This window comes from Zalophus californianus, chromosome 1 (genome assembly GCF_009762305.2).
Source record: "Zalophus californianus isolate mZalCal1 chromosome 1, mZalCal1.pri.v2, whole genome shotgun sequence".
NCBI classification, from domain to species: Eukaryota; Metazoa; Chordata; class Mammalia; order Carnivora; family Otariidae; genus Zalophus; species Zalophus californianus.
In genome coordinates, this window is record NC_045595.1 from 93,115,538 (window position 1) to 93,142,429 (window position 26,892).

Here is a 26,892-nt window from a genome sequence, read left to right on the forward strand (position 1 = left end):
AGGGAATTGGCTGTAAAGGGGCATAAGGGAACTTTTTGGGGTGATAAAAAGTGTTTTAGAGCTTGATTGTAGTATAGGTTATACAATTTTATACATTTGCCAAGACTCATTAAACTCTACACTTAAAATCAGTAAGTATAGATTACATCTCATAACTTATTTCAAGGGAAGAAGAAGATTTAATGTACTCATTTGTTAACCTTTTCCATATTAGTTTTTTTCCTTTATAGTTAATTTTGATTTCTAGGTTTGAGAAACTCTTCTTCCCTTTTCTGGGTTTTTTTTTTTTCTGATTTTCCCATTTTATTAATTTCTGTTCTTTATTTCCCTTCTTGTCTTGAAATACACCCAGGATTTGTTTTAATCAGAGAGAGTAAGACACACAGAATGGGAATGACTGTCAGAAGGAAAAAGGTTTTACTCACAGTTGCCTTGGGGAAGCACCAGGGTTGGTGAGGAAGCAGAAGGAGCAAGGGAAAAGCATGTCCAGAGCTTTGATTATGGTTAAGTGGGAAGGAATTGAGGAAGGATAGGCAAGCCTGAGCAAGTTGAGGTTTGGATAGTTTGAATAATTTATAGTTCTGGGTGATACGGGTGGTCTTTAGTTTTCTAGTACCTGGCCGCAGGATGAGTTAGTGGGCATACCGGTTTGGTATGTGAGAATTTTTTGAAAGGAGATGTTGGTTAGGGGGTATAGGCTTTGGATACGTTGATTGTGCATCAGAGATGTGTTCTCAGGCAAGTTGTTTTTCTCTCTCTAGGAATTAGGTAACCCTGGGAAAGACAGTTCCTCCTTGGGTTCAAAGGGCCCTGCCATGTCAGACCATCATAAATATGAAAAATTTTAAAAACATGACTAATACACTTACGCTTTCTTTTGGTTAACTTGGTTGCTTTTTTCTAGTTTCTTGATTAAAAGTGTTAATTAAGGGGTGCTTGGGTGGCTCAGTCAGTTAAGGGTCCAACTCTTGATTTCAGCTCAGGTCATGATCTCGGGGCCGTGAGGTCAAGCCTTATGTTGGGCTTCGTGGGGAGTCTGCTTGAGATTCTCTGTCTCCTTCTTCCTCTGCTGCCCCCCTTGCTTTCATATGTGCGTGCTGTCTCCATCTTAAATAAATAAATCTTTAAAAAATGTGTTAAGCGTATTCATTCTTAATGTTTAGTTACAAATGCAACGAGGCTATAATTTGAGCTGAACTCCACATTTAGATAGTGTACTTTTATTGTCACTCCTTTCTTTATAATTTCTATTGTGATTTTCTTTTTGTTTGTGTAGGAGTCTGTTTTTAAGTTTCTAAACATTTAAAAATGTTTTATTGGGGATTTCAACACTATATTATGGGCAGAGAGTGCAGTCTTAGGTATAAGTTGTTTGAAATTATTTTGTGTCTTTCTTTGTCATTATCAATTTTTGAAAATGTTCCAAGTGTACTTGAGAATAATTATCCTTATTTTTTTGTTTGTTGGGAGGTTCTCTATGTAACTGTCAGATTAAACTTACTAATTTTGCTGGTCAAGTATTCTCTATTCTTATTGATGTTTTGACTTCTTGATCTGTCAGTTTTTAATATAACTAAATTAGAGACTCATGTGGTTGAAGATTAATTTTTTTCTTGTAAATTTAGGGATTGTATTGAATCTGTAGATTGCTTTGGATAGTATTGACGTCTTAACATCCTAACAATTTTAAGTCTTCCAGTCTATGAACATGGGATATTTTTCCATTTAGTTATGTCTTTTCTTTCCTTTTTTCTTTTAAATTGAGGTTTGTTTGTTTTTAGATCAGTTTTAGTTTCACAGCAACATTGAGGGGAAGATAGAGATTTCCCAGATACTCCCTACCTCATACATGCATAGCTTCTTCCACTATCAACATTCCCCACCAGAGTGGTAGGTTTGTTACAATTGATGAACCTATGTTAACACATCATAATACCCAAAGTCCATAGTTTACATTATGGTTCACTCTTGGTATTGTATACTTATGTCTTCTTTAATTTGTTTCAGCAGTGCTTTGTAGTTTTCATTGTACAGATCTTTCCTTTCCTTAATTAAGGTTATTTCTAAGTATTTTATCCTTTCTGATGCTCTTGTAAATGGTCAAGTAGTCTAATTAATTTCCTTTTCAGATTATTCATTGACAGTGTTTACCAACATTGTTAGTGTTAGAAATGCAACTAATTTTTGTGTGATTTTATATCTTGCTACTTTTGCTGAATTTACACTAGCTTAATTTAGATAACAGAAAAACTTTGTTCCTATACAGCTCCATTTTCACCCTCTTTCAGTATGTCACAGAAATACATCTTTAAACATTTATGTGTCCAAACACATAGACTAATAATTGTGTGGTTTTTTAAAAGATTTTATTTATTTAATTATTTATTTGAGAGAGAGAGAGAGAGAGAGAGTGTGCATGTGCAAGCAGGGGTGGGGGGTGAGCAGAGGGAGAGGGACAAGTAGACTCTGTGCCGAGTGCGAAGCCTGATGCGGGGCTTGATCTCAGCCCTGAGATAATGACCTGAGCCAAAATCGAGTCAGATGCTCAACTGACTGAGCCACCCAGGCCACCCAATAATTGTTTTTTTTAATGCATTGTGTAGAAAGCAAAATGTAGAGTTATAAACCAAAGTTACAATAATAGTAACTTTAGACTAATAAGTGTTTTTAAAAGTTGTTTATTAGTGTCTTAAGTCATATAGAAAACAAAAAATAGAGTTACAAACTGAATTTTCAGTAATTCCATCTTCTATAATTGCTCATATATTTACCTTTATTGAGATCTGTATTTCTTAATATGACTTCGAATTATTGTCTAGTATCGTTTCATTTCAACTCAGAAGTACTTCCTTTACATTTTTTGTAGGGTGGATCTAGTAGTAACAGACTTCCTTTGCTTTTGTTTATCTGGGAATATCCTAATTTCTTCCCTCACTTTTGAAGGACAGTTTTGTTGAACATTGGATTTTAGTTGACAGTTTTTCTTTCAGTATTTTGAATATGTCAACCTACAGTTGACTCTCGAACAGCATGGTTTTGAACCATGTGGGTCAACTTATATGCAGATATTTTATAGTACAGTACTGTAAGTATATTTTCTCTTAACGAATTTTTTTTTTTTTTAAAGAAAGAAAGTGGGGGAAGAGCAGAGGGAGAGAGAGAATCATAAGCTGGCCATGGAGCCTGACACAGAGTTCAACCTCACAACCCTGAGATCATGACCTAAGACAAAATCAAGAGTCGGACGTTTAACAGACTGAGGTACCCAGGCGCTCCCCCCTTATGATTTTTTTAATAACATTTTCTTTCATCTAGTTCGCTTTATTTTAAGAATACATATAATATACAAAATATGTGTTAACTGTTTATGTTATCAGTAAGGCAACTGGTCAGCAATAGATTATTAGTTGTTAAATTTTGGGGGAATCAGAAGTTTTTGACTGTGCAGGGGTCAGGGCCCCAATCCCTGAGTTGTTCAAGGGTCACCCGGACTGTCTTCTATCCTACAAAGTTTCTGATGAGAAATTTCTTGGTGATCTTATTGAGGATCCCTTTTGTGTAATGATTTACTTCACTCTTGTTGCTTTCAAGATTCTCTTTTGTCGGGCGCCTGGGTGGCTCATTTAGTTAAGTGACTGCCTTCGGCTCAGGTCATGATCCTAGAGTCCCGGGATCGAGTCCCGCATCGGGCTCCCTGCTGAGCAGGGAGTCTGCTTCTCCCTCTGACCCTCCCCCCCTCATCCTCTATCTCATTCTCTCTCTCAAATAAATAAAATCTTTAAAAAAAAAGATTCTCTGTCTTTCAGTATTTTCATTCATAGTGTATCTCAGTATAGATCTCTGAGTTTATCCTACTTTGAGTTTGTTGAGCTTCTGGGATGTTTTATTTGTTTTTTTAAAAATTTTATTTTTTTCAGTAATCTCCACACTGAAGGTGGGGCTCAAGCTCACAGCCCAGAGATCTAGAGTCTCATGCTCCACTAACCTTGCCAGCCAGGCGCCCCTAGCTTCTTGGATGTTTAAATGCATGTACTTCATCAAATTTGGGGCATTTTCAGCCATTGTTTCTTCAGATAATCTTTCTGGCCCTTTAGTCGCCCTCTTTTTTGTCTCATACTCCCACAACAATCTGTTGGTTCTTTTCCTGGTATCCCACAGATCCTTTATTCTCTGTTTACTTTTCTTAAGTCATTTTCTCCCTGTCTCCATGCTCTGATTCCTTCTTTCACCTATTCAAATCTGCCTTTAAATCCCTTTGGTGAATTCTTCATTTTTGTTTTTTATTTTTTTTATTTTTTTTTATTTTAAAGATTTTTATTTATTTATTGAGAGAGAGAGAGAATGGTAGAGAGAGAGCATGAGAGGGAAGAAGGTCAGAGGGAGAAGCAGACTCCCCGCTGAGCAGGGAGCCCGATGCGGGACTCGATCCTGGGACTCCAGGATCGTGACCTGAGCCGAAGGCAGTCGCTTAACCAACTGAGCCACCCAGGCGCCCGAATTCTTCATTTTTGTAATTGTACCTTTCAGGTGGAGAATTTCTTAAGTTTTCTATTTCTGTAGATCATTTTCTTTATTTTCTCCACATCTTTCTTTAACCAAAGAGTATCTTTAAGATGTTTGTTTAAAGTATTTGTTTAGTGGGTTTGTTAGCTGGTCTTTCTCCAGGATAGTTACTGTTGGTTTTTCCCTTTGAATGGGCCATATGTTCCTGTTTCTTTGAGTCCCGTGTGTGTGTGTGTGTGTGTGTGTGTGTGTGTGTGTTGAAAACTCGATGCTTGAATCTAATATTATGTGGTAAATCTGAAAATCAGATTGTCTCTCTTTCCCAGGTTTTGCTGGGGTTTTGTTTTTATTGTCGTAGGCGTCCTCTGTGCCAGGAATCGATCTTCACTGAACTTGCGCCTTTTTCTGGATATGTGTGGTGATTTTCTTAATTCCCCTATTACTAGTTCTTTATTGTCTAGCTCCTGAGAGGAGAAAGTTAAAAAAGGCACCAGCCCTTTAGATTTCCCTCAGCCTGAGGGAGAGGGGCTTACATAATTGGGGTGTGTGTATGTGTGTATGTGTGTGCTCACAGACACATCAGTGACTGCCTCTTTGTCAGCACCTCAGTGATCAGATGCATCATGCAGCTGTCAGAACATAGATCCCTGATATTTGGATGACAGAATCCTTACTGCTCACCTTAGCTCCTACAAACCTGCTCTTCGAACTAATGCACAGCTACCTGATATGTGCCTGGGGAGTGGAAGATGTGTAGCCATTGCTGAGCTAAGAGCTGAAATTAACCAAAATTTACAGCCCAAAACTTCCTCTGGAAGTTTCAAGCCTTGGAGTAGGCTCCAGAGTTCTAAAATCGTTAAATCAGACAGATTCTGCTAGTACATTGTTGTCTAGGTGGAGACAGATTCTTGGTGCTTCCTACTCCACCATCTTCCCAGAATCTTCTCGTAACTTTAGAAAAGAAAGTTTCATTATAGTTTCAAAGAGTTCTTAATCTTTTTCCCCTTGTTTTCCAGATTATACCTCAAAGCAAATACATTTGAGACCTTCACGTTTAGATACAGACACTTAAAGGAGGATTTCTTGTTTTTGATCTTTTTTTTTCCCCTAAGAAGAAAACTAAATGTTTCCAACTGGAAGAGTGTGAGAATGGAAATGGAGAGACCCCTTAAGGAGGCAATTGCTTTCATTACTACTAAGGTAGTGGTAGTGAGTGTGGAGATACATGGATTCATTTGAGTCCTATGAAGGAGGTAAAAAGACATGACTTGAAATGTGGGGATTGACTGAGTTGGGGTTCATTAGTCCAGATAGCTGGATTATAATGGTGGTACTGTTTACCAAATTATAAAACACAGAAGCAGAAGCTCCAAAGGGAAATGTAGTTAAGTGTGAACTGCCTATAGGGTAGATAAGTACAGTACTTTAGAAAGCATTTTAACACCCAGGATTTATAAGTAATAGTGTACTGGTTCCCTGTAACTCATAGGTCCTATTGCATGCATAAGCCAAAAGGCAACAGGAAGTACAATAACATGGAGGGCATGAGGAGGAAATAGACTTAAGCACAGCAGTTAATGTGAAAAATACTCAAATATTATGATTAATTGCATATTGAATATGTCTGAGAGTTCAGGTTACCACAAGTTTAGTGTATGTATGTTAGGAGAATATGGTTGCTAAATATGATGATATAATCTGAACCCTATTTATACTGTACGGCACGGGGAAATGATAGTTCCACTGTCCCCTGTGCTGTGTATTTTCTTTTGGAGATATGTACAACTTGGAGCAACACTTTTAAGAAATACAGTAAATATAGTCTATTAAAGAGTAAGGACTGGAATACCAAAGGATTAAGATGATGAAAAAATTAGAAAACACAGTACAAAGTCCAGATAATTTAAGGAGATGGTTTTGATATTGATTGTAGTTTTGATATAACTCAAGAGACTTTTTTGATATAATCTGATTCAGTTCTCTTATTTTACAAATAAGAAAATGGAGTTTCAATTAATAATGACATTCCCTGACTCATAGTTAATGGCAAGGCAGTTTAATGGCAACCCCAGTTTGTTAAGCATATTTTATTTATAAGGAGCAGTGAAGCAGGGCTGGGACTAGAGTGAGGCAAGCAAGTTGCCTAGGGTACAAAATTGAAGGAGGCAGTCACTCTTAGATGCAGATCCTGCACTTGCAAGATCCTTATTAGAGTAATATTTGAACATGGTTTAAAATGTCAAATAGTCCTAGGAGACACCTCCCAGCCCTGCAGATTAAGGATAGCCTGAGGAAGCTAGATGGAGTGATGTAGAAGAGAATTATTCCTTAAGACCTAGCCCTCGGTATGTGGTAATCTAACAGTTTGCAAGTACCTGTGGAGCATTACCTCACGTTTTGTGAGAACAGTGTGGGGTGTTTTGTCTTCAGGCCTGGATTGGTTCCTGTACTCCTTTTTTTCCTTCAATCAGATCTCAGAGGCTGTAGTTTCCTCTGTGCTTTTAAAGCTGTTTTCATCCACAACCCCTTGGGGGTTCTTTCAACTTGGCTGGCTAGTTAGAGAATCTAGACATACCTCTCATTCCTTCTCTTTTACAGCTCACACAGCCAAATATGGAAACAGTTTAGAGGTAATAGTAACAAAGACCTAAGAGATTAACCCAAATCTTCTGCTTTTACTGTCATGGCCTTTTTCTCTAGTTTCTGACTTCCATTTTGTTTTTGAGGGTGCAGTCACTTAGTTGAGCTCCATTCCCCTTAAGTAAAGGACATGTTTGTTTATGAGGGTTAGGGGTAAGATTTAGCTTTGTAAGTTGGATAACTCATACTGTGCCTCGCACACAGTAGGGCCCAAAGATAAATAATAAACAAGTTGAATGCTTGGTAAAATCAGTTACTTGGTTGTTTATAAGCTCCACATAGTGTTCAGTGTCAGCTTGCATTAAACTTGTTCCAGAGTGTTTACACACACACACACACACACACACACACACACAGTTGTTAAATTTGGGAATATCTGTACTTGCTAGTATTTGGGTTTCCTTAATCTCCATCATTTTTTTATCCTTGTTTTTGCATTTTTCTTAGGTCTGAAGTCTTTTTTTTCTTTTGAGATTTTATTTATTTGAGAGAGAGAGAACGTGCACAAGCAGGGGGAACAGCAGAGGGAGAGGGAGAAGCAGGCTTCCCGCTGAGCAGGGAGCCCGATGCAGGGCTTGATCCCAGGACCCTGGGATCATGACCTGAGCCGATGGCAGATGCTTAACCGACTGAGCCACCCAGGTGCCCCTGTCTGAAATCTTCCTTATAGAGTTTTCTTTTTTCTTTTAAATTTGATACTCTAGGGGCACCTGGCTGATTCAGTTGGACAAGCATGCAACTCTTGATCTCAGGATTGTGAGTTGGAGCCCCATGCTGGGTGTAGAGATTACTTAAACTTCAAAAAAATAAATTTGATAGTCTTTTCAGGTACCTGTTATGTATTGGCCCTATTTGTTTGTTTTAACAGAAAAGTAATTTTGGCTTATGAAATGAAATATCTAGAGATAGGTTCTAGGTTGAGGAATAATTAGATTCAGAGGCTTAAAAAATGGAATCTGATCTCTGTGCCCCTCTCACCTTCATTGTCAGGTTCTATATGGTGACATTTACTCTGCTTTCAGGTTTGTGGTTTTTTTTTTTTTAGATTTTATTTATTTATTTATTTGACAGAGAGAGACACAGTGAGAGAGGGAACACAAGCAGGGGGAGTGGGAGAGGGAAAAGCAGGCTTCCCACTGAGCAGGGAGCCAGATGCGGGGCTTGATCCCAAGACCCCAGGATCATGAGCTGAGCCGAAGGCAGATGCTTAACGGCTGAGCCACCCAGGCACCCCCTGCTTTCAGGTTTAAGTCTGTTGGGAAAAGAGAAAGTACCTTCCCAGTAATCCCTGTATACATCCCAGGAGTCTTTCTGAATGGACAACTTGAGTTTTAAGCCCACTTGTGACTAGTCTCAGGAATTAAGGGAATTGAATATTCTGATTGGCCATGTATGAATTGCATGTAGTACCCCTGAGGTCTTGGAACTCCACTTAAAGAATGTCAAAATAGAATTGGGGGTGGGGATGGAGAGGATAGTTTCTGAGAAGGAAGTTGAGACACTATTATGAAAAGAAGAGAAAATGGATGCTGGTACAGCTTAAAAAGTCAGCTAGCTATTTAACATTTTGATTTAATTTTAATTTTTAAGGGATCAGTGAGGTTTTCTAAACTAACTTTTTAAATTATCAAATTAATATATGAATGTAGATTAAAGTTTCAAATAGTGCTAAAAGGCCTAATAACAAAAACAGCAGTCCTTTGCTCTCCTTTTTCGACCCCCTTGCCTCAAGAAGTAATCACTTTAAACTTTTTTGAGCTGTTCCTTAAAAGTTTAAAGTGATTACTTCTTGAGACAAGCAGGAAGAAAAAGCAGGAGGAGAACAAAGGACTGTTACTTTTGTTATAGGCCTTATAGCACTATTTGACATTTTAAATAAACTACATTCATGTATTACTTTGATAAATAAAAAGCATATAATTGTTAGTATTATCTCCTGATTCATTAATTTTAGACATCTACTGATTTTCTGTTAAGATAAATGAGGGTTTGTATGCATGTATGTATTTATTAAATAATCTCTACACCCAACGTGGGCTTGAACTCACAACCCTGAGATTGAGAGTCACATGCTTTACCTACTGAGCCAGCCAGGTGCCCCCATTTATTTTCTTAATCTTTCTTAGCCCCATTGTCTTAATAAAATTATATATTCATATTCAGCATTTTTATCATTATGACTATATAAACATATTATTTATAGCTGACCCACCTCCTATTATTTAATTGTCTTTCTTGTGTAATTTAGTTTTTCTGAAATTTATAAGAAATTTATATGGTTCACATTTAAAATTTTCTTCATTATTTTTGAATTTATATCTAAGTCTTCCCACCCTCTCCAGCAGTTCTATAAAATTTGTATTTGTATGTAATTTTTCACATAGTCCTGTCAGATAATCTTATCAGTTTTTTCTTTTTTTTTCCGGAATCTTACTCCAAGTTGGACTATTTATTCTAATCTGCTTCAGATCTTAATTTACTTTTGCTAGCATTCTGAAAATTCCTTTTGCTTTTCTTCATTGGTTTTCCAGCTTCTTAGATCCTTTGTCTTCTTTTTTCTTGTTTTACTCCTTTGGTTTGCTGGAACATATCCTCTGGTTGTTTCTTAAGTCAAAGTGAATTGGAATTAAATATTTTGAGGATGCCTGCCCAAAAACGATTATTCTTCTCTTACACTTAATTTTAATTGGTAGTTTGGCTGTATTGGGAAGTTATCATTTAAAGTGTATTGAGTTTCAGTTTTGCAAGATGAAAGTTGTTCATGAGATGGATAGTGGTGGTGGTTGTACAACATTGTGAATGTACTTAATGCCCCTGAACTGGACACTTAAAAATGGTTCAGATGGTAAATTTTATTTGTAGTGTATTAGTAGTTAGCTAGGGCTGCCATAACAAAGTATCATGGACTGGGTGGCTTAAACAACAGAAATTTATTGTCTCAAAATTGTGGTTGCTAGAGTCTAAGATCAAGTTGTCATCCGGGTTGGTTTCTTCTGAGGGCCTTTCTTTCTAACTTGTAGATGGTTGTCTTCTCCCAGTGTCTTCATATGGTCTTCCCACAGAGTGTGTCTGTATTCTAATCAGCTTTTCTTAAAATGACACCAGTCATACTGGATTAGGGCCTACCCTAATGACCTCATTTTACTTAATTAGCTCTTTAAAGACCCTGTCTCCAAATAGAGTTCTGAGGTACTAGAGTATAGGATGTCAGCATCTGAATTTTGGATGGGAAAAAATTAGGCCCATCACATGTACCACAGTTGTAAAAATGTACATTAAAAACCTGAGTACAGGGGCGCATGGGTGGCCCAGTCGGTTAAGTGTCTGCCTTTGGCTCAGGTCATGATCCCAGGGCCCTGGGATTGAGTCCCGCATCAGGCTCCCTGCTCAGCAGGGTGTCTGCTTCTCCCTTTCCGTCTGCTGCTCTCCCTGCTCATTCTCTCACTTTCACTCTCAAATAAATAAATAAAATCTTTAAGAAAAAAAAAGTGAGTACAGTCAGTCATCCACCCATTTATGTTTAAATGCCATGTAGTACAGTAAGGGTTAAATCAGTTAATGATTTACATTTGTTTTATTAATTATGACATTAAATTCTTCATTATGTTATTTTTTCATAGTTGGTGGATTATACAATAATTGCTCATCATTTAGCAATTTTAGCAAGATTATTACATTCCTTTCACTTCAGTGGTAACATAATGGCTTCTTTAGATTATATAAAATGTAATATTCTTCAGATTATAGAATGGTGTTATGTTCTTAAGGTGATCTTGGTACAGCTTATTGTAATTCAGAGTAATAAGTAAAATTTTATGATACCTGACAAAATAATCATATTGGGAGTAATGCTTTATGTATGTAAGGCATTAACAAGTTGTTGAAAAATAGAATTACAGTTGATATTTTTTAAAGACTTAACTTATTTTAGGGGGGAGGGTCAGAGGGAGAGAGAATCCTGAAGCAGACTCCCCACTCAGCGGGGAGTCCTACAAAGGGCTCGATCCCAGGATCCTGAGATTATGACCTGAGCTGAAATCAAGAGCCAGCCGCTTAACCAACTAGCCACCCAGGCACCCCTACGGTTGATATTTTTTGAGAGCACGTTTTGCTTGATATGCCTTTTTTTACTTTTAGGCCTTAGCTCTGTGTCCTCCTAGTCTATAACTACTCAGTAAACATTTTGTCAGATGAATAAATGAATAAATTTTGATATGCATGGGACTTTTGCCTGTGTTGTATTTTGTGTTTGCTTATATTGGATTTTCAAAGTGATATTTCCAAAAATAAATAGAATAAGATGGCATTTTATTTGACCTATTCTTAAAAAAAAAAAGCTTGATTTTTAAAGGAGCCTTTATTTCAGACTAGCCTATAATTTTTTATTTTCCCCATGATGGATTCTTACCCATGTTGTTTCATTCTAAGAATGTTTAACAATTAAAATTACTTGATAAGATAGTAGTGTTTAAAACATTGAATAGAATAAAATCATCTTATGAATTGCCTTGTCTTTTTTGCATTACTTACAGCACATTGAAGTTAGTTATTTGGGGATTTTTTTTCCCCCTTCATTGTTTACCGAAAGATCTGTAACCCAACCAAACTTCCGGAGTTAGTCACTTGGGTATTGTCACTCTGCTGATTTTTATCAGAAACAGGAAATTGTCAAGTTATGTGTTAAACTATAAAAGAATCTAAAATTGCCTTTGTGTTAGCATGAGAGATTTCTCTTTAGAATTTTTTTCTGTCACTGGCTGGTTCCTTACTTTTACAATGTAACAACTGGCTTGCCAAAAATGGTCATATTTATCATGGCCTATATACATAGCAAACTATACCTTTCCTTATAGTTTACGTGTCATACACAATATAATTTGGTAAAATGATTTGACAAACTTAGTGTCATTTAATATATAGATATACCCAATGAATTTGTAAAAGTAGGTTGGGGAAGAATATGTTTTTAGGTGTTTAGCCTGATGTTATGATTTCTGTATTTAGATTAGCAATTCTCTAGAGGTTCTTAAAGTCCCTTTTAAGGAGTCTACAAGGCCAGACTGTTTTCATTATACTGAGATATTAATTTCCATTTTCACTCTGGAGTTTCCAGAGGCTATATGAATGCAATGATATAATAAGATGTCAACATTTGAAGATCTGCAAAACTTAGTGAATGTATATTGCATGATGATACAAAATCATAAGTGAGTATGAACAGGTCCATTTAAAGTACAAGACTGAGCAGTGAATATTTTTGCTATATATTTTAGTTTGCATTCAGTAAGATTGACACTTTTTGGAGTGTGATTGAGATTTGACACAGTTATGTAATCCCTACCACAATTAAATTCAGAACAGTTCTTCACCCCTGATGCTTTGTAGTCCAGAATGTCATACATAGCCTTTTGAGTCTGGTTCGATGAGATCATATATGGTAATGTATGTTTAACTTTATAAGAAGCTGCTAAACTGTTACCCTTAGTAACTATATAAAACAGTAGCTGTACTGTTTTGCATCCCCACAAGCAATGTATGAGTTCCCCCATTGTTTTGCATCCTCACTGGCACCTGGTACTGTTTGTGTTACCTGTCTCTCTCTCCTTTACCTCTTTCCCCTCCGACCCTTCCCCTCTTTCTTAACTACCTCTCTTATCTTTTGAAGCTATTTAATTTGCTGTGTTGTGATATCACTTTGTGGTTTTAATTTGCATTTCTGTAATGACTAATGATGTTGGAAGATCTTCACATGTGCTTGTATGTCATCCTTGTACAGTATCCCCTCTTTAAAAGTTCACATTATGCCACTTAAGACCTACGTTAGTATGGTAATGGCTTTTTTTTTTTTTTTTTGTAAAAGTGAAAATCCTCTTCAGATTTCTTTGTTTGGTGAAAACAGGTACTAATGTAGGTCTTAATAGTAAAAGCAAAGTGGTGTGACTTGAACTTTAAGAAAGCAGGGGGTATGCTTCACTTCATGTCATTTTGGCTTCTGAAAGGTTTCATAGGAATGCTCTACTTTCAGATAGTGGGAGAAACCTCTGTCTTCTTTGGTGAAGTATCTCTTCAAGTATTTGACAGTTTAAAAAGGTTAAATACTTAAATATTTTTGTTCCATGGCTTTTCGGAGCACAGCCTGAGGCAGTGCTCCCTAGGGTAGAATAATATACCAGTGGCTCTACTGGCCTGGCCTCCACAGCTTTGGGTGGGGAGTCATCCAGCCTGTTGAAACCCAGGTGATAGCCTCCTCTTTTGAAATGGGGGAAGCAACCTTAATGATCTCTGAGCCACCTTTTGTGTCCTTCTTCCCTTGTCTTGAAGAATAGCTCATGTTTGCAGTGGAATAGCTCTATGGTTACATCCTATACAATCAAGAAGACTTGACAATCTTTCTTAATTCCTTCTTGTCTCTTTCCAGTTCAGATTGCCTGCTTCCTGCTGGGGCGGCTGATTGAATCTGATGTTCATACCCATACTAATCTCTATCAAAGGATCTTGCCTCTTAGAACACTCTTAGTGTTTGGTTCTGAATGTGTTTCTCATTTTTTTTGCATTATAGCAGGCTGAGAATTTTCTACCCTTTAAATTAATTTCCTTTTTGATTAACAATTCCATCTTTAAGGTATTTTTTTTCCATGTTTACTATAAGCATTCAAGAGAAGCGAAGCCACAGTTTCAACACTGTGCTTAGAAATGGCCTCAGTCATTTCATCCTTACAAGTTCTACCCTTCCACAAAACACTAGGACATGACTGAAGTTCAGCCAAGTGCCTTGCCATCTTATAACAAGGATCACTTTTCCTTCCATTTCCAATAACGTACCTCATTTCTGTCTGAGACATCATCAGATTGGCCTTTACTGTTGTTAAAAAACAAAATTCAACTGAGTAAATTTAAAGATCTTATTGGCTTTATTTGATGATTCATGAATTGGACAAGCATCTCATCTAGCAGATAGAAAGGAGTTCCAGAGAGCTATACAAAATTAAAGGTTTTTATAGGCAGAGAGAAGCAGGAAAAGGAAGTTTCTAGCAAAGAGTGGATTGTTTCAGATAAGGTCACCTTCCTTTTGGAGGATGGAAGGGTCTTTTGGGTGGATTACCTCACTGGTGCTGACCAGGTAATTCCAGATTGACTGGTTAAAGGTTACATATCTGGGAGAGACTGAAACTGCAATTATGTTAAGTACTGAGTCTTAGTTTGTTGTTGTGGGGCTTAGCATGAGCAACTCCAATTTGGGCCTATTGTCTCTTTTTTAACACTGTCTGTATTTCAGCCAACATTCTGTTCATGAGCACTTAAGGTATTCTCTTAAGAGGACTGAGGCTTGGGGCACCTGGGTGTGGCTCAGTTAAGCATCTGACTGCAGCTCTGGTCATGATCTTAGGGTCCCGGGATTGAACCCTACATCAGGCTCCACGCTCAGTGGGGAGTCTGCTTCTCCCTTTCCCTTTGCCCCTCCCCTGACTTGTGTGTGTGTGCACTCCCTCTCTCTCTCTCAAATAAATACAGTCTTAAAAAAAAAGAGGATTGAGGCTTTCCCTATAGCCCTCCACTTCTGAGCCTTCAGGCGAATTTGCCCCTAACAGTCTGTTCATGGCAATATAGAATTTTTCTAGCCTGTACTTCCAGGTTCTGCCCATTATCTAGTTGAAAGCTACTCCCACATTTTTACGTATCTCTTAACAATCACACCCTCAATTCTTGGTACAAATTTTCTGCCTTACTATGTTTGGGCTAGTAAAACAAAATACCGTAGGCTGGGTGGCTTATAAATAGCAGAAACTTATTTCTGGAACAGAAAACAGGTCTGGAAGCTGGAAGTCTGAGATCAGGGTGCCAGCATGGTCAGCTGAGTCCCTCCCTCCTCCATGTTGCAGGCTTCTTATATCCTCACGTGGTAGAAGGGGCTAGGGATCTCTCTGGGATTTCTTTTACAAAAGTACCAATCCCATTCATCAGAGCTCCAGCCTTAGGGACTAATGCATTCCCAAAGGCCGTACTTCCTAATAACTATCGCCTTATGGGGATTAAGATTTCAACATTAATTTTGGGGAGACACATTCATACCATACCAATAGTATTCTCTTATTATGTTTTTGTGTTTTATGTTTCTTTCACTTCAGACATTGATAAATTTGTCTTTAGTTATTCTTGCTAGAGAGTTACCAATTTTCTTGGTCTTTTCAGAGAACATCTTTGGTTTCAGTGGTTTTCTCTAATTTTTGTTTCAGTCTCACTGATTTCTGATCTTTATTATGTCCTTCCTTCTGTTTCCTCTGGGTTTAATGTGCTCTTCTTCTAGTTTCTTATGACAGAAGCTTACATTATTATTATTATTGTTATTGTTATTATTTACTTATTTTGGAGCCCGGTGTGGGGCTTGAACTCATGACCCTGAGATCAAGACCTGAGCTGAAATCAAGAGTTGGATGCTTGACCTACAGATGCCCCAGAAGCTTACGTTATTGATTTGGGACTTGATTTCTAACATTTTATTAATGGCAATTAATACCATAAATTTCCTTACAAGTACTACTTTAGTTGCGTCTAACAAATTTTTATATGTTGTGTTTTCATTTTTGCTTAGTTCAAAATATTTTCTAATTTCCCTTGAGTTTTCCTTTTTGATACATGAGTTGTTTAGAAGTGTGTTGTCTGATTTCCAAATAAAGATTTTCTAGTTATCTTTCTGATACTGATTTCCTAGTTTAATTCTGTCACAGTCAAGAGAACGTATGCTGTGCAATATGAATTCTTTCACATTTATTAGTTTATTTTATGGTCCAGAATATGATCTGTCTTGGTGAATATTCCATGTGCACTTGAAAAGATGTTTATGCTGCTGTAGAGTTTAGTGTTGTATAAAGGTCAGTTAGATTTCAGTTGGTTGATGATGTTTATATCTGTTTTTTTTTTGCTGCTTTTCTGCTTGTTCTATGGGTTACTGAAAGTAGTTGCAGTTTTCAAGAATAGTGGATTTATTTACTTCTTTCCATATTGATCATTTTTGCTTTATATATTTTGCAACTCTGTTCAGTATATATACATTCGGAATTGTTATGTCATCTTGATGAATTGACTTTTTTCTCATCTCATGTCTCTCTATCTGGTAATTTTCCTTGTTCAGAACCTACTTTGTCATATATTTATATGGCAACCGCAGCTTTCTTTTGATTTCTGTTTGTATGATCCTTTTACTTTTATGCTGTGTATCATTATATTCAAAATAGGTTTCTGATGACAGTTGAGTCTTTGTTAATTTGTCTGATCACTTCTCTGTCTTTTAATTAATGTAAGACCATTTATTTAATGTAATTATTGATATATTTGAGCTTAATTATGTGTTATCTATTTCTTGTGGGGTTTTTTTGTTCCTCTGTTTTTTTCTTATCTTCTTTTGGATTATTTGAGCGCTTTTTTTTAGTATCCATTTTATTGTATCTACTGGTTTTTGGTTATATCTCTTTGTCCTACCCTTTTTTTTTTTTTTAGTGATTGCCCTAAAGATCATAATATACTTTTCATGGTATATCTAGAATTTATATTTTACCACTTAAGATAGAACATAAAACCTTACAACCATATAGGTCCCGTTGCCCTCCCCATTTTATATGATAATTGTCATATGAATTCTACATTTGTGAAACCCCCATGTTAGTATTATAATATTCCCTTTTAAGAGCTATGTGTGTTTTAAAGAATTTAAGAGATGAAAAAGAATCTTATTATAGTTACCCAGATATTTACCATTTTTTTGCTTTTCCTTCATTGCTGAAGTTTCATGTTTCCCTCTGATAATCACTTTTCTTTTAGCCTTAAGACCTTCCTTTACATTTCTATTAGAGGCAGTCCACTGGGCAACAGAATGGCTTAGTTTTTTTCATCTGAGAATGTCTTTATGTCATTTCATTCCTGAAGGATATTTTCACTGCATATAGAATTCTGGGTTGTTGGTTGCTTGCTTTCAGCATTTTTAAGATACAGGTCATGGTTTCTGATGAGAAATCCTTAGTCATTCAAATTGCTCCTATTTTAGGTTTTCTTAACCTTAGCACATTGGACTGGGTAATTCCTTATTGTGGAGGGCTGTCCTTTTTATTATAGGATGTTTAGCAATATTCCTGGCCTCCCCTAGTAGCACCATCCTGTCCCCTTCTCTATAGTTGTGACAATGAAAATTGACTCCAGACGTTGTTAAATATCTCCTTGGATGTGACATAATCCCCAGTTAAGAACCACTGCCAGGTATATACTATGTTGTTCTTCTGTGGCTGCTTTCAAGATTTTTCCTTTTACCTTTGGTTTTTAGCAGTTAGATTATGATGTGCCTGGACATGGTCTGAGTTTATCCTGTTTGGAGTTTGCTTAGTTTCTTAAAATTTGTAAATTTAAGTCCTTTGCAGACTTTCAGAAAATTTCCACCACTGTTTCTTCAAGTATTTTTTTCTGTACTATTATCTTTTCTTTAGGGACTTCAAAGTAGCTCTTTTGATATCGTCCCATTGGTCCTTGAAGCCCTGTTCCTTTTCCAAATATTTTCCCTACTCTGTTCTTCAGCTTGGGTAATTGGTTTTGATCTGTCTTCAGGTTCATATCGTCTTTCTTCTGTTGTAGTATGCTGAATGGCAACCTCCAAAAAGATATATTCATTTCTTAATCCCTGGAATTTATGAATATTACTTCACATGGCAAAAGGTGTGATTAATGACGTTAAGGATTTTGAAAGGTAGAGAATATCCTGGATTATCTGATGAGCACCAAATCTAGTGACATGTGGCCTAATGAGGCAGGGGGAGATTTAATAGAAGAGGAGGAAGAGGCAGTGTGGCCACAGAGGCAGAGTTAGAGTGATGTAGCTACAAGGAATGCTCACAGCCACTAGAAGCTGGAAGAGGTAAAGTGCACATTCTTCCCTAGAGCTTTCAGAGGTAGTACAGCCCTGTTAACACCTTGATTTCAGATTCCTTGATTGAGTCCTTGATTGATATCTTTAGATCTATGACAATTAATTTGTTATTTTAAACCACGCGGTTTGTGGTAATTTGTTTGTTACAGCAGCTGTAGGAAATTAATACATCTATCGTCTTGACCCTGCTATTCAGCCTCTCCGGTGAAGTTTTTATTTCAAATGTTGTGATTTTTAGTTCTAGATTTCCATTTGATTTTGTTTAATAGCTTCTCCTTCTCAGATGAGATTTATCTTTCTGTTTCAAGAGTGTTCACTTTACCTTATGGAATATAGTTATAACAGCAGCAAAACAAACAGTTTTGTTTGTTTTATAACAGCTGCTTTTAAGTCTTTTGATAATTCCAACATCTAGGTCATTTCTTGGTTGGCATCTCTTGGTGGTCTTTTTCTTCCAACTCTTGTTGGCCAGATTTTCCTGCTTCTTTGTATTTTGGATAATTTTAGATTGTATACTGGACATTTTAAATATTATTTTGTGAGACTTTGGATCCTGTTAAAATCCTTTGGAGAATCTTTATTTTGCTGTTGTTTTAGCAGGCATCAATCTGTTTAGATTCAAACCAATCTTTTTGCTTTTTGTGGGCCGTAGTGCCAGCATCAGTTTCATTTTTAAACCTTTGCTGTAATGTTTGAGTCTGTGTGTTATCTATAATAGTCAGGGATGGTCTGGAACTTGTGTGGTAGTTATTTTGTACTTAAGTTTTCAATGCTTTTTTAATTAGTCTACCTGACTAGGCCATCTGGATTTGTAATTGACACTTACCCAGAGCAGAAACAAATTTATCTTTATGACAAGAGATGTGGTACAAATTAGAGCAAGGTGTCCACCAAAGTTGGGCCCCTACCCTCTACAGGGACTGGGAGCAAGAATGAGTTATATCTCATTGAATGTTTACATTTTATTTATTTATCTAATTATTTATTACATTTTATTTATTTACTTGTTTATTTATTTATTTATTTGAGGGAGTATGTGTGGAGAGGGAGAGAGAGAATCCCAAGAGGGCTGCACACCCAGTGTGGAGCCCAGTGTGGGGCTTGATCGCACAACCCTGAGATCATGACCTGAGCCAAAACCAAGAGTCAGACACCTAACCCGCTGAGCCACCCAGGTGCCCCATTGAATGTTTACATTTTAAAGAGATGGCTCTCAGTTCTGAGAAGACACCTTTGGGTGGTAGAAGATTTATATTTCAAAGGGGCAGTGGAAATATTTAAAATTTCAAGCTTTCTAAAGTAACTGCTCTAAGGGGGTTATAGGTACCTCTCTTCCTATCACCAAGTTTGGGCTGGAGCAAACAGTAAATTCTTGCAATATCGAGCTTCCTCATGCAGGGACTTATGGGGCTGGAGTTGTCATCCAAGGCATGTGGCCTTAACTCATTAGCAACGATGCTAGTGCTTGTTCAAGTCTCTTAGTGTGGGAGTGTGGACAAAGTCTTTATGTTAAGAGCCTGCAGTTTTTACAGGCCAAGATTGAGGCCTAGCCAAGAAGAGGGCTTAGAGGAGCCTGACTATTCGAGAAGAGAGTCTTTGTCATAGATTACCGTCACCAGCTCTTTTCTCATGGCAGTTTTCCCCATATTTACCTATCCTCAGCAATCCTCTTCCTGGTTCCTTTTACCAGAAAGGTTGGGTTTTCTTATTATGAGTTTTAGTCTTTCATGTTGTTACTCAGTTCTGGGTATGGCTGTGCTCAACTTCAGGGTGAATTGGTGAGATAGTGGGTATTTCCCCCTACCAGCTGGTTACTTTTAATCTTCCTTTATCCAGAGAGATAGGTTTTCTCTTGGGGTCTTATTGTATGTGCTCTCTCCACCAGTTGTGGCAGTGGTGCAGATCCATAACTGAGGCGAGCCTGAGGACAGCACTGGGAGAGGGGGAAAAAGAAGAAATAAAACCTCAGGGATTTAACCCACAGTCTTCTGACTTTCAAGAGCCTTTTCCCCCTGTCTTTTGGCCTAATGAGCTTCTCTTGAGCTTTTTCGTGACTGTACCTGCTATTAAATTTCCTGTTATGCCTACCTTTGGGTCAAAGCCAGAAAATAAAGCAGAAGGGGGGAACCAAAAGGAAATTTATTGTTGATGTATTGGTCTTTTTTCAGATTGATTTCCCTTCCCAATTTTCCTGTTATTATTTACTTTTCAGAGTCCTCAGGAGCTGATTCTTTGTATTTTTTCTGGAGATTTTAGTTGTAATCAGTTGGGGAGAGAGGCTGCAGTGGGCTTATACCCATTTCCTCTGGAATTAAAAATACTTGGGCCAATGAATTTTAATATAACTGTGTGGGAAAGTTCACTTGGTAAAGTTTTAGATTCCACATTACAAACTAGTATTTAAGAAACTACCACTTGTCAAGTTTTAGTGTAGAATATCCACAATTATCTGAAAAGACTCTTAAAACTATTCTTCTTTTTCCAACTACACATTTGGGTGACACCAAGTTTTCTTTTCAACCAGAATAGTATGTTGTAGTACATTAAATGCAGAAAAAAACAGATAAGAGACTATTAAATCAGACATTAAAAAGATTTGCAAAAATGTAAAATAGGAGCACTCTTTTCACTAATGTTTGGGAAAATATAATTTTCATAAAAATGTTCTGTATTGATTTAAATATGATTATATTTAATTGAATTAAAAAAATCCAAACATTTTTTCACTTTTAATTCCCAGTGTGGTAAATATTGATCGATATAACCAACATAAACAAAACCTTTTTGGGTCTTCAATTTGTAAGTATGTAAAGGGGTTTTGAGACTAAATAGTTTGAGAATTTCTGATTTAGTAGGCAGTTGGTTTCCATGCATTTATAACCTGTACCCTTATTTTCTGGTCTTTAAGAGGCAGCATGGTACTACACATTGTTAGAGCTTGGAGTTGAGGCCACTGGCTGGCCAGTGAACTCACAAGTGTAGGTATTGTGCTATATGAGAGGCACATCTTTCACTAACACCACAAGGGTCTCTGGCCCAATGAGTGGAGTTTGATAGTAATTCTTGCTACAAGTATTTAAAAAAAAAAAAGGCAGCATGGTAATCAAAAGTACATCGACTTGTACAGTTATCATGATGAGCACTGAGTAATTAATAGAACTGTTGAATCACTGTATTGTACACCTGAAACTAATGTAGCACTGTGTTCTCTGTGCTGGAATTAAAATAAAAAAAAAAGCATATGAATTTTGGGGGGGTGAAAAGAACATGCATTTGTCTCCCAGTTTCCACCACTTATTTTCTAAGGGTTAAAAGTCATTTAACTGCTTTATATCATAATTTGTAAAGTGAGGATAATACTTCAAAGGATTATTGTGAGGGAAATGCTAGGTTAATACCTGAATTGTGTACATTCAGTAAACATTCATTGGTGTAGAGTTACATATTTTTAACAACTCCCAGCCTTTGTGAAAGGGTATAAAGACCTCTGATTGTAAGCCAGTAGGTATTCTGCAATTTAATCTGCTGATCCCTTTCCAATAATAGTGATAATTTATGCAGATCTCTAGAATAGTAAAATCTGTATTATCCTTAGTGACACTGAAATAATTGAGTTCTTTACTTTCAGTTTGGTCCTATTCTTGTAATACCCAGATCAGGAAAGGCCAGGAATATGATCAGCAAGTGTGTATACGTCTAGTTTGGGAATGAGATTGGAGGTGAATTTGAAAAACAAACTGAGATCAGGAAATAAGCCCAGGCAGAAAAGGCAAGCAGGATGTGAGTACTGTAAAGGGACTGATGTCGATTCCAAGGTCCATGATATTTGTATTATCAGAGCAGGGCAGGCAATCAGTGGAGATCAAAATAGGCAGTTCACATTCTATCAAAGAAAGCTGATACTTGATATCAGGCAGGAATTGGGCACTGGTTGGTAAGGCTCCTGGGTTCAGGTGCCAGGTACAAGGACACAGACAAAAGGCCAGGAATCCAGTTCCTGAAAGCAAGAGTAGGGGCCAGGAGCATCCAAGTATAAATTTCATGAGTGTAGTTGAAAACATGGAGCTGAAACTTCTGTAGGAGAATATAGAATGTTAAGTGACCACCTTTACAACCAGGCCTCTTGGCTGGATCAAAGAATAGTGGAGTTATACCATATTCAATTTATATAATTCGAACTAAGCTTGACTAAAAGAGATCAGTAGGGAAATGGCTGTTAAAATAATTTGGCCTCAGTTGCTGTCTCTCTTGTAGTGTAAGCACGTCATATCCCTATTTCTTCATTTAAAGATAGTTTTCCCTATTATCTGGACTCTGAATTCAAGTTAGCTCTTTTATCTGCTACTTAACTGAAGAAATAGTCATCAAAGGAAAGTTAATTTATTAGTGTTTTTTGTTTTGTTTTTGTATGTTTTTGTTTCTTGTGGGTTTTTTTTTTTTTTTGCTTTGTGTTCTAATTGATAGGTTTTAGTTGTGATTCTATGATAAAACAGATTTACTTTATTTATTTATTTAAAAAAATTTTTTTTTTTAAATTTATTTATTAGAGAGAGAGAGAGAATGAGAGATAGCACGAGAGGGAAGAGGGTCAGAGGGAGAAGCAGACTCCCTGCTGAGCAGGGAGCCCGATGTGGGACTCGATCCCGGGACTCCAAGATCATGACCTGAGCCGAAGGCAGTCGCTCAACCAACTGAGCCACCCAGGCGCCCCCAGATTTACTTTATACCCTTATTTCTCTCTCATTTCTTTTTCCCTCCGTTCCCTCTCATTTCTTTTTCCTCATACTTTCTCCATGTTTCCTCACACCTACTTTGTGTTTTGGCTTCCAGTTCCTATTATAGTTTTCAGTTGGTTTTCTCTTTTTACAGTACTTTTTTTTTAAAAGTAGAGTAATATTTTTGTAAAATATTCAAACCACACAAATCTGTGGAGTATGGACTAAGTTTTACCAGTCTTACGACTCACTGAGGCTACCACTTTTACAATTTGATGTATATCCTCGCAGAACTTTTTAATGCATACACAAATATATGTAATGGGAGTTTTTTTTTTTAAATATAATTATAATCCTGTTGCTTTAGAATTTGCATTTTTGCTTAGTATTTATTGATCATTTTACCATGCCAGTACTTAACAATTTAGACACTCTTGGTGTACATTTTATTCCTTATTTTTCACAGTTAATTAGCATTGCCCCAGCGAACATTCTTACACACATGACTTTAGATACTTGCATTATTTTTTCCTGTAGTATGTAGATTGCTGATTCAAAGAAATGTGCATGTAAGATTTTGACAATTATTGTCAAGTTCTTCAAAAATTTTGTACGTAAAATATAATAACCAAGGTAAAAAGACATATGACTGAAAAAATTTATATCAAAGACAAAGGGCAAGTATTCCTACTATATAAAGAGCTTCTAAAAATTGGAAAAGAAAAGCCATACTTTGGGAAAATGGGCAAAAGATGTAAACAGGTAGTCCACACAGAAAAACTAAGTGTCCCTTAAATTTGGGAAAAGGTGCTTAATTTCACTGTAATGGAGAAATACAATTAAAAACTGCTTAGAAATATCATTTCTTCCTTATCTGGCAGAAATCCAAAATCTATAGTTTGTTGGTAATGCTGTGAGAAAATAATCACTGCTATATATTGTGGAAAATATAAAAGGATAAGGAACCTATGGATAGGGTATTTGGCACTATCTCACAAAATTATGTAAACCTTAAGCTTTAATTCAGCATTCTTAACTTCTGTGACTCTAACCCAAAGGTACACTAACGGAAAAACAAAATGACATGTATATTAGACTATTCATTGCAGCACTGTTTTTTATCAGAAGGCTGGAAACAACTCATTGTCCATCAGTAAGGTCTAGTTGAGGGAACTGAGATACTTCCATAATGATAAAAGTACTGTGCAGTAGTAGAAAAGAAATCATACTGCTGTGGAATGATGTTCAGGATATATTGTTAAGCCTAAAGCAAGGTTCAGACAGTACATAGTGTGCCCCTCCCTTTGTGTGTGTACATGTTTTGTTGTGAGGGGGTGTGAAAATTAGAATTTCCAATTTACATGTGTTTTCTTTTACATATTTGAAAAGCAACAATAGAAAGATAAACCGAAACCAATAAAAAATGGTTATCCTGTAGGGAGAGGGAGAGAAAAGAGAGAGAAGGTGAGTATGGAAGCAGAACTCTCTGAATGTACCTTATTTGATTGATATACTTTAAGAACCATCTAAATGCTTTATATAATAATGAAATAAAATTAAATTTTAGGGACACCTGACTGGCTCATTCAGAAAAGCATGCAACTCTTGATCTTGGGTTTGTGAAATCAACATTAGGTATAGAGATTACTTAAATAAATTAATAAACTTTAAAAACAATTAAATTTTTAAAAGGAAAAACAAAGTGAGCTCCAAAAAGTGGAAACAAATGAATCTTGCTGTTTATCTAGTTAGTTGGTGTTCTAAACACAGAGACATATATTCTGCCTTTCTTGTAGGGTCTGTGTTATTAGTGTAATCAAAAATGTTCTTAGTAAAACATTCGCAATTTCTAAAAGCAGGTATAGCTAGCAAATCATTTTGGAAATGGTAGATCTGGGCAGTGATCATCAGTGGCTGATAAAACCATTAGGTGAAGGTTTGATGGGGAACTTGGTGGGTGAATCAGTTTGATACTGCTGTATCCATCATTCATTTTAAATATCAGCCAGACATAGGGTGCTTCCTGTATTACGGTAGTAAGTAGTTCTCAAGAATATCTATGAAGTATTTTTTTTTTTTAAGATTTTATTTATTGGGCGCCTGGGTGGCTCAGATGGTTAAGCGTCTGCCTTCGGCTCAGGTCACGATCCCAGAGTCCTGGGATCGAGTCCCACATCGGGCTCCCTGCTCCTTGGGAGCCTGCTTCTCCCTCTGCCTCTCTCTCTCTCTCTGTCTCTCATGAATAAATAAATAAAATCTTAAAAAAAAAAAAAAAAGATTTTATTTATTTATTTGACAGAGAGTGAGTTTGAGAGGGAGAAATAGGCTCCCTATAGAGCAGGGAGCAGGGTACTGGGCTCTATCCCGGGACCCTGGGATCATGACTTGAACTAAAGCCAGATGCTCAACTGACTGAGCCACCCAGGCACCCCATCTATGAAGTTTCTTGCACCAACAGCAACAGAAGAATCTGGGGTGGGGGTGGGGCAGTAAAGCCTCTAGATAAAATTACCAATTTACAGGAAATAGGGGAGATAAAGGAATACCATGAGGATGCACCTAAATCAAATGCACAGTGTGGGAAGTGCTACAGGACAAATGAAGCCGGATTCTTCAACATGGCATAAAAATAGTGAGGAAAGAGAACTGTGTTATATAGATTAAGGAGATATAAAACATTAATATACAGACTTAGTTTAGATCTTAGTTCAGACCAACTATAAAAAGACTTTTTATTTAAATATACTCAGATGAAATGAAAGAATTGTTGCAGGTGCTCTTAACAAAGAGGTACTTATATTTTTAACAGTACAAGTTTTTTAAAAATATGTTAACTGAATTTCAGTATAGTTTATTTTATTTGCAATGTCATGTATTTAAGTGCATTTTAAACCTCATTCTGAGTAGGATTTATAGGTTTTACCAGATTTAACCTTTTTGCTATGGGGAGGGGGCCCATGGCAAAAAAGGTAAAAGACCCCTTGATTTGTCAATTTTTGTGGTGTATGTGTTGTTATCTGTATTTATAGGTGAAATCATAGGATTCCAGTGAATTGCAAAGTCAGATTATTGATAATTGAAGTTGGGTGATAGATATGGGGTTCATTATACTATTCCTTACTTTATATGTGTTGAAAATTTACATAATTAAAAAAGTTAAACTTTATATCAATTTTTAGTTTAATAACGCCAATAACGTATGTAGTGGAAAGCTTATTGTGTACATTTTTACAATATAAGCTTTGGGTTTTTTTCTTTTACTCTGACAAAGAATAAAACCTTGATTTTTATTTTCATTTCTTTAATTATATAAGAACATTCAGGATCTTTGTCCTTTCTCTTACATAATTGCTCTTTGTTCTTTGCCAATTTTTAAACTTAGTCTCATTGTTTGTTGATCTTGGTGATAGGTATGATAAAGGCTCCCCCAAAGATGTACACATCCTATTGTCCAGAACCTGTGAATATGTTACCTTACATAGTTAAAGAGACTTTGCATATGTTAAGGATTTTGAAATGGGGAGATTATTTTTTGTTATCGTTGTGGACCCACTGTAAATTATAAAAGTCCTTATGAGGGGGAGGCAGAAGAGTTAAAGTGAGCAAAATAGATGTGAGGATCACACTAAAGATCAGGGTGATGTAATCATGAGACAGGGAATGTAGGCAGCTTCTAGAACCTGGAAATGGCAAGGATTAGATTTTCCCCTATAGTCAACAGAAGGAACACAACACTGCTGACACTTTGATTTTAGCCCATAAAACCCATTTTATACCTCTATAACCTCCAGAGCTGTAAGATAATTTGTGTTGTTTTAAATCACTAAGTTTGTGATAATTTGTTACAGCAGCAGTAGGTACTAATGTCCTTTGCTGTATAAAAGTTAAACATTTTTCATTTTATAGTTTCTAACATTGAAATGATATTAAAAGACTTCCTTACTTCAGGAATGTGAACATACTATTTCTATATTTTATTTTTTGTTTTGCTTTTTTATCTTTAATCAGTGTATTTTATTTTAAACTTTTAATTGTGAGATAATTATAGATCTACATGCAGTCATAAGAAATCTTACAACTTAACTAAAAGATCCAGTGTCTCCCTTACTTAGTTTCTCCCAGTGG

The 26,892-nt window shown here is 36.5% G+C and overlaps 1 protein-coding gene and 1 non-coding gene across 2 annotated transcripts in view; both read left to right on the plus strand.

Moving 5' to 3' along the window:
• The first annotated feature begins 3,200 nt into the window (after positions 1-3,200).
• Positions 3,201-26,892, plus strand: part of NCK1 (NCK adaptor protein 1) — a 48,790-nt gene continuing 25,098 nt past the window's right edge. Inside the window, 1 exon segment of the mRNA XM_027584042.2 lies at positions 3,201-3,261. The gene's annotated coding sequence lies outside the window, so the exon portion shown is untranslated.
• On the plus strand, positions 20,973-21,126 carry LOC113919087. Its single transcript, XR_003518820.1, has one exon. It is a non-coding gene; the product is annotated as a small nucleolar RNA SNORA62/SNORA6 family (small nucleolar RNA).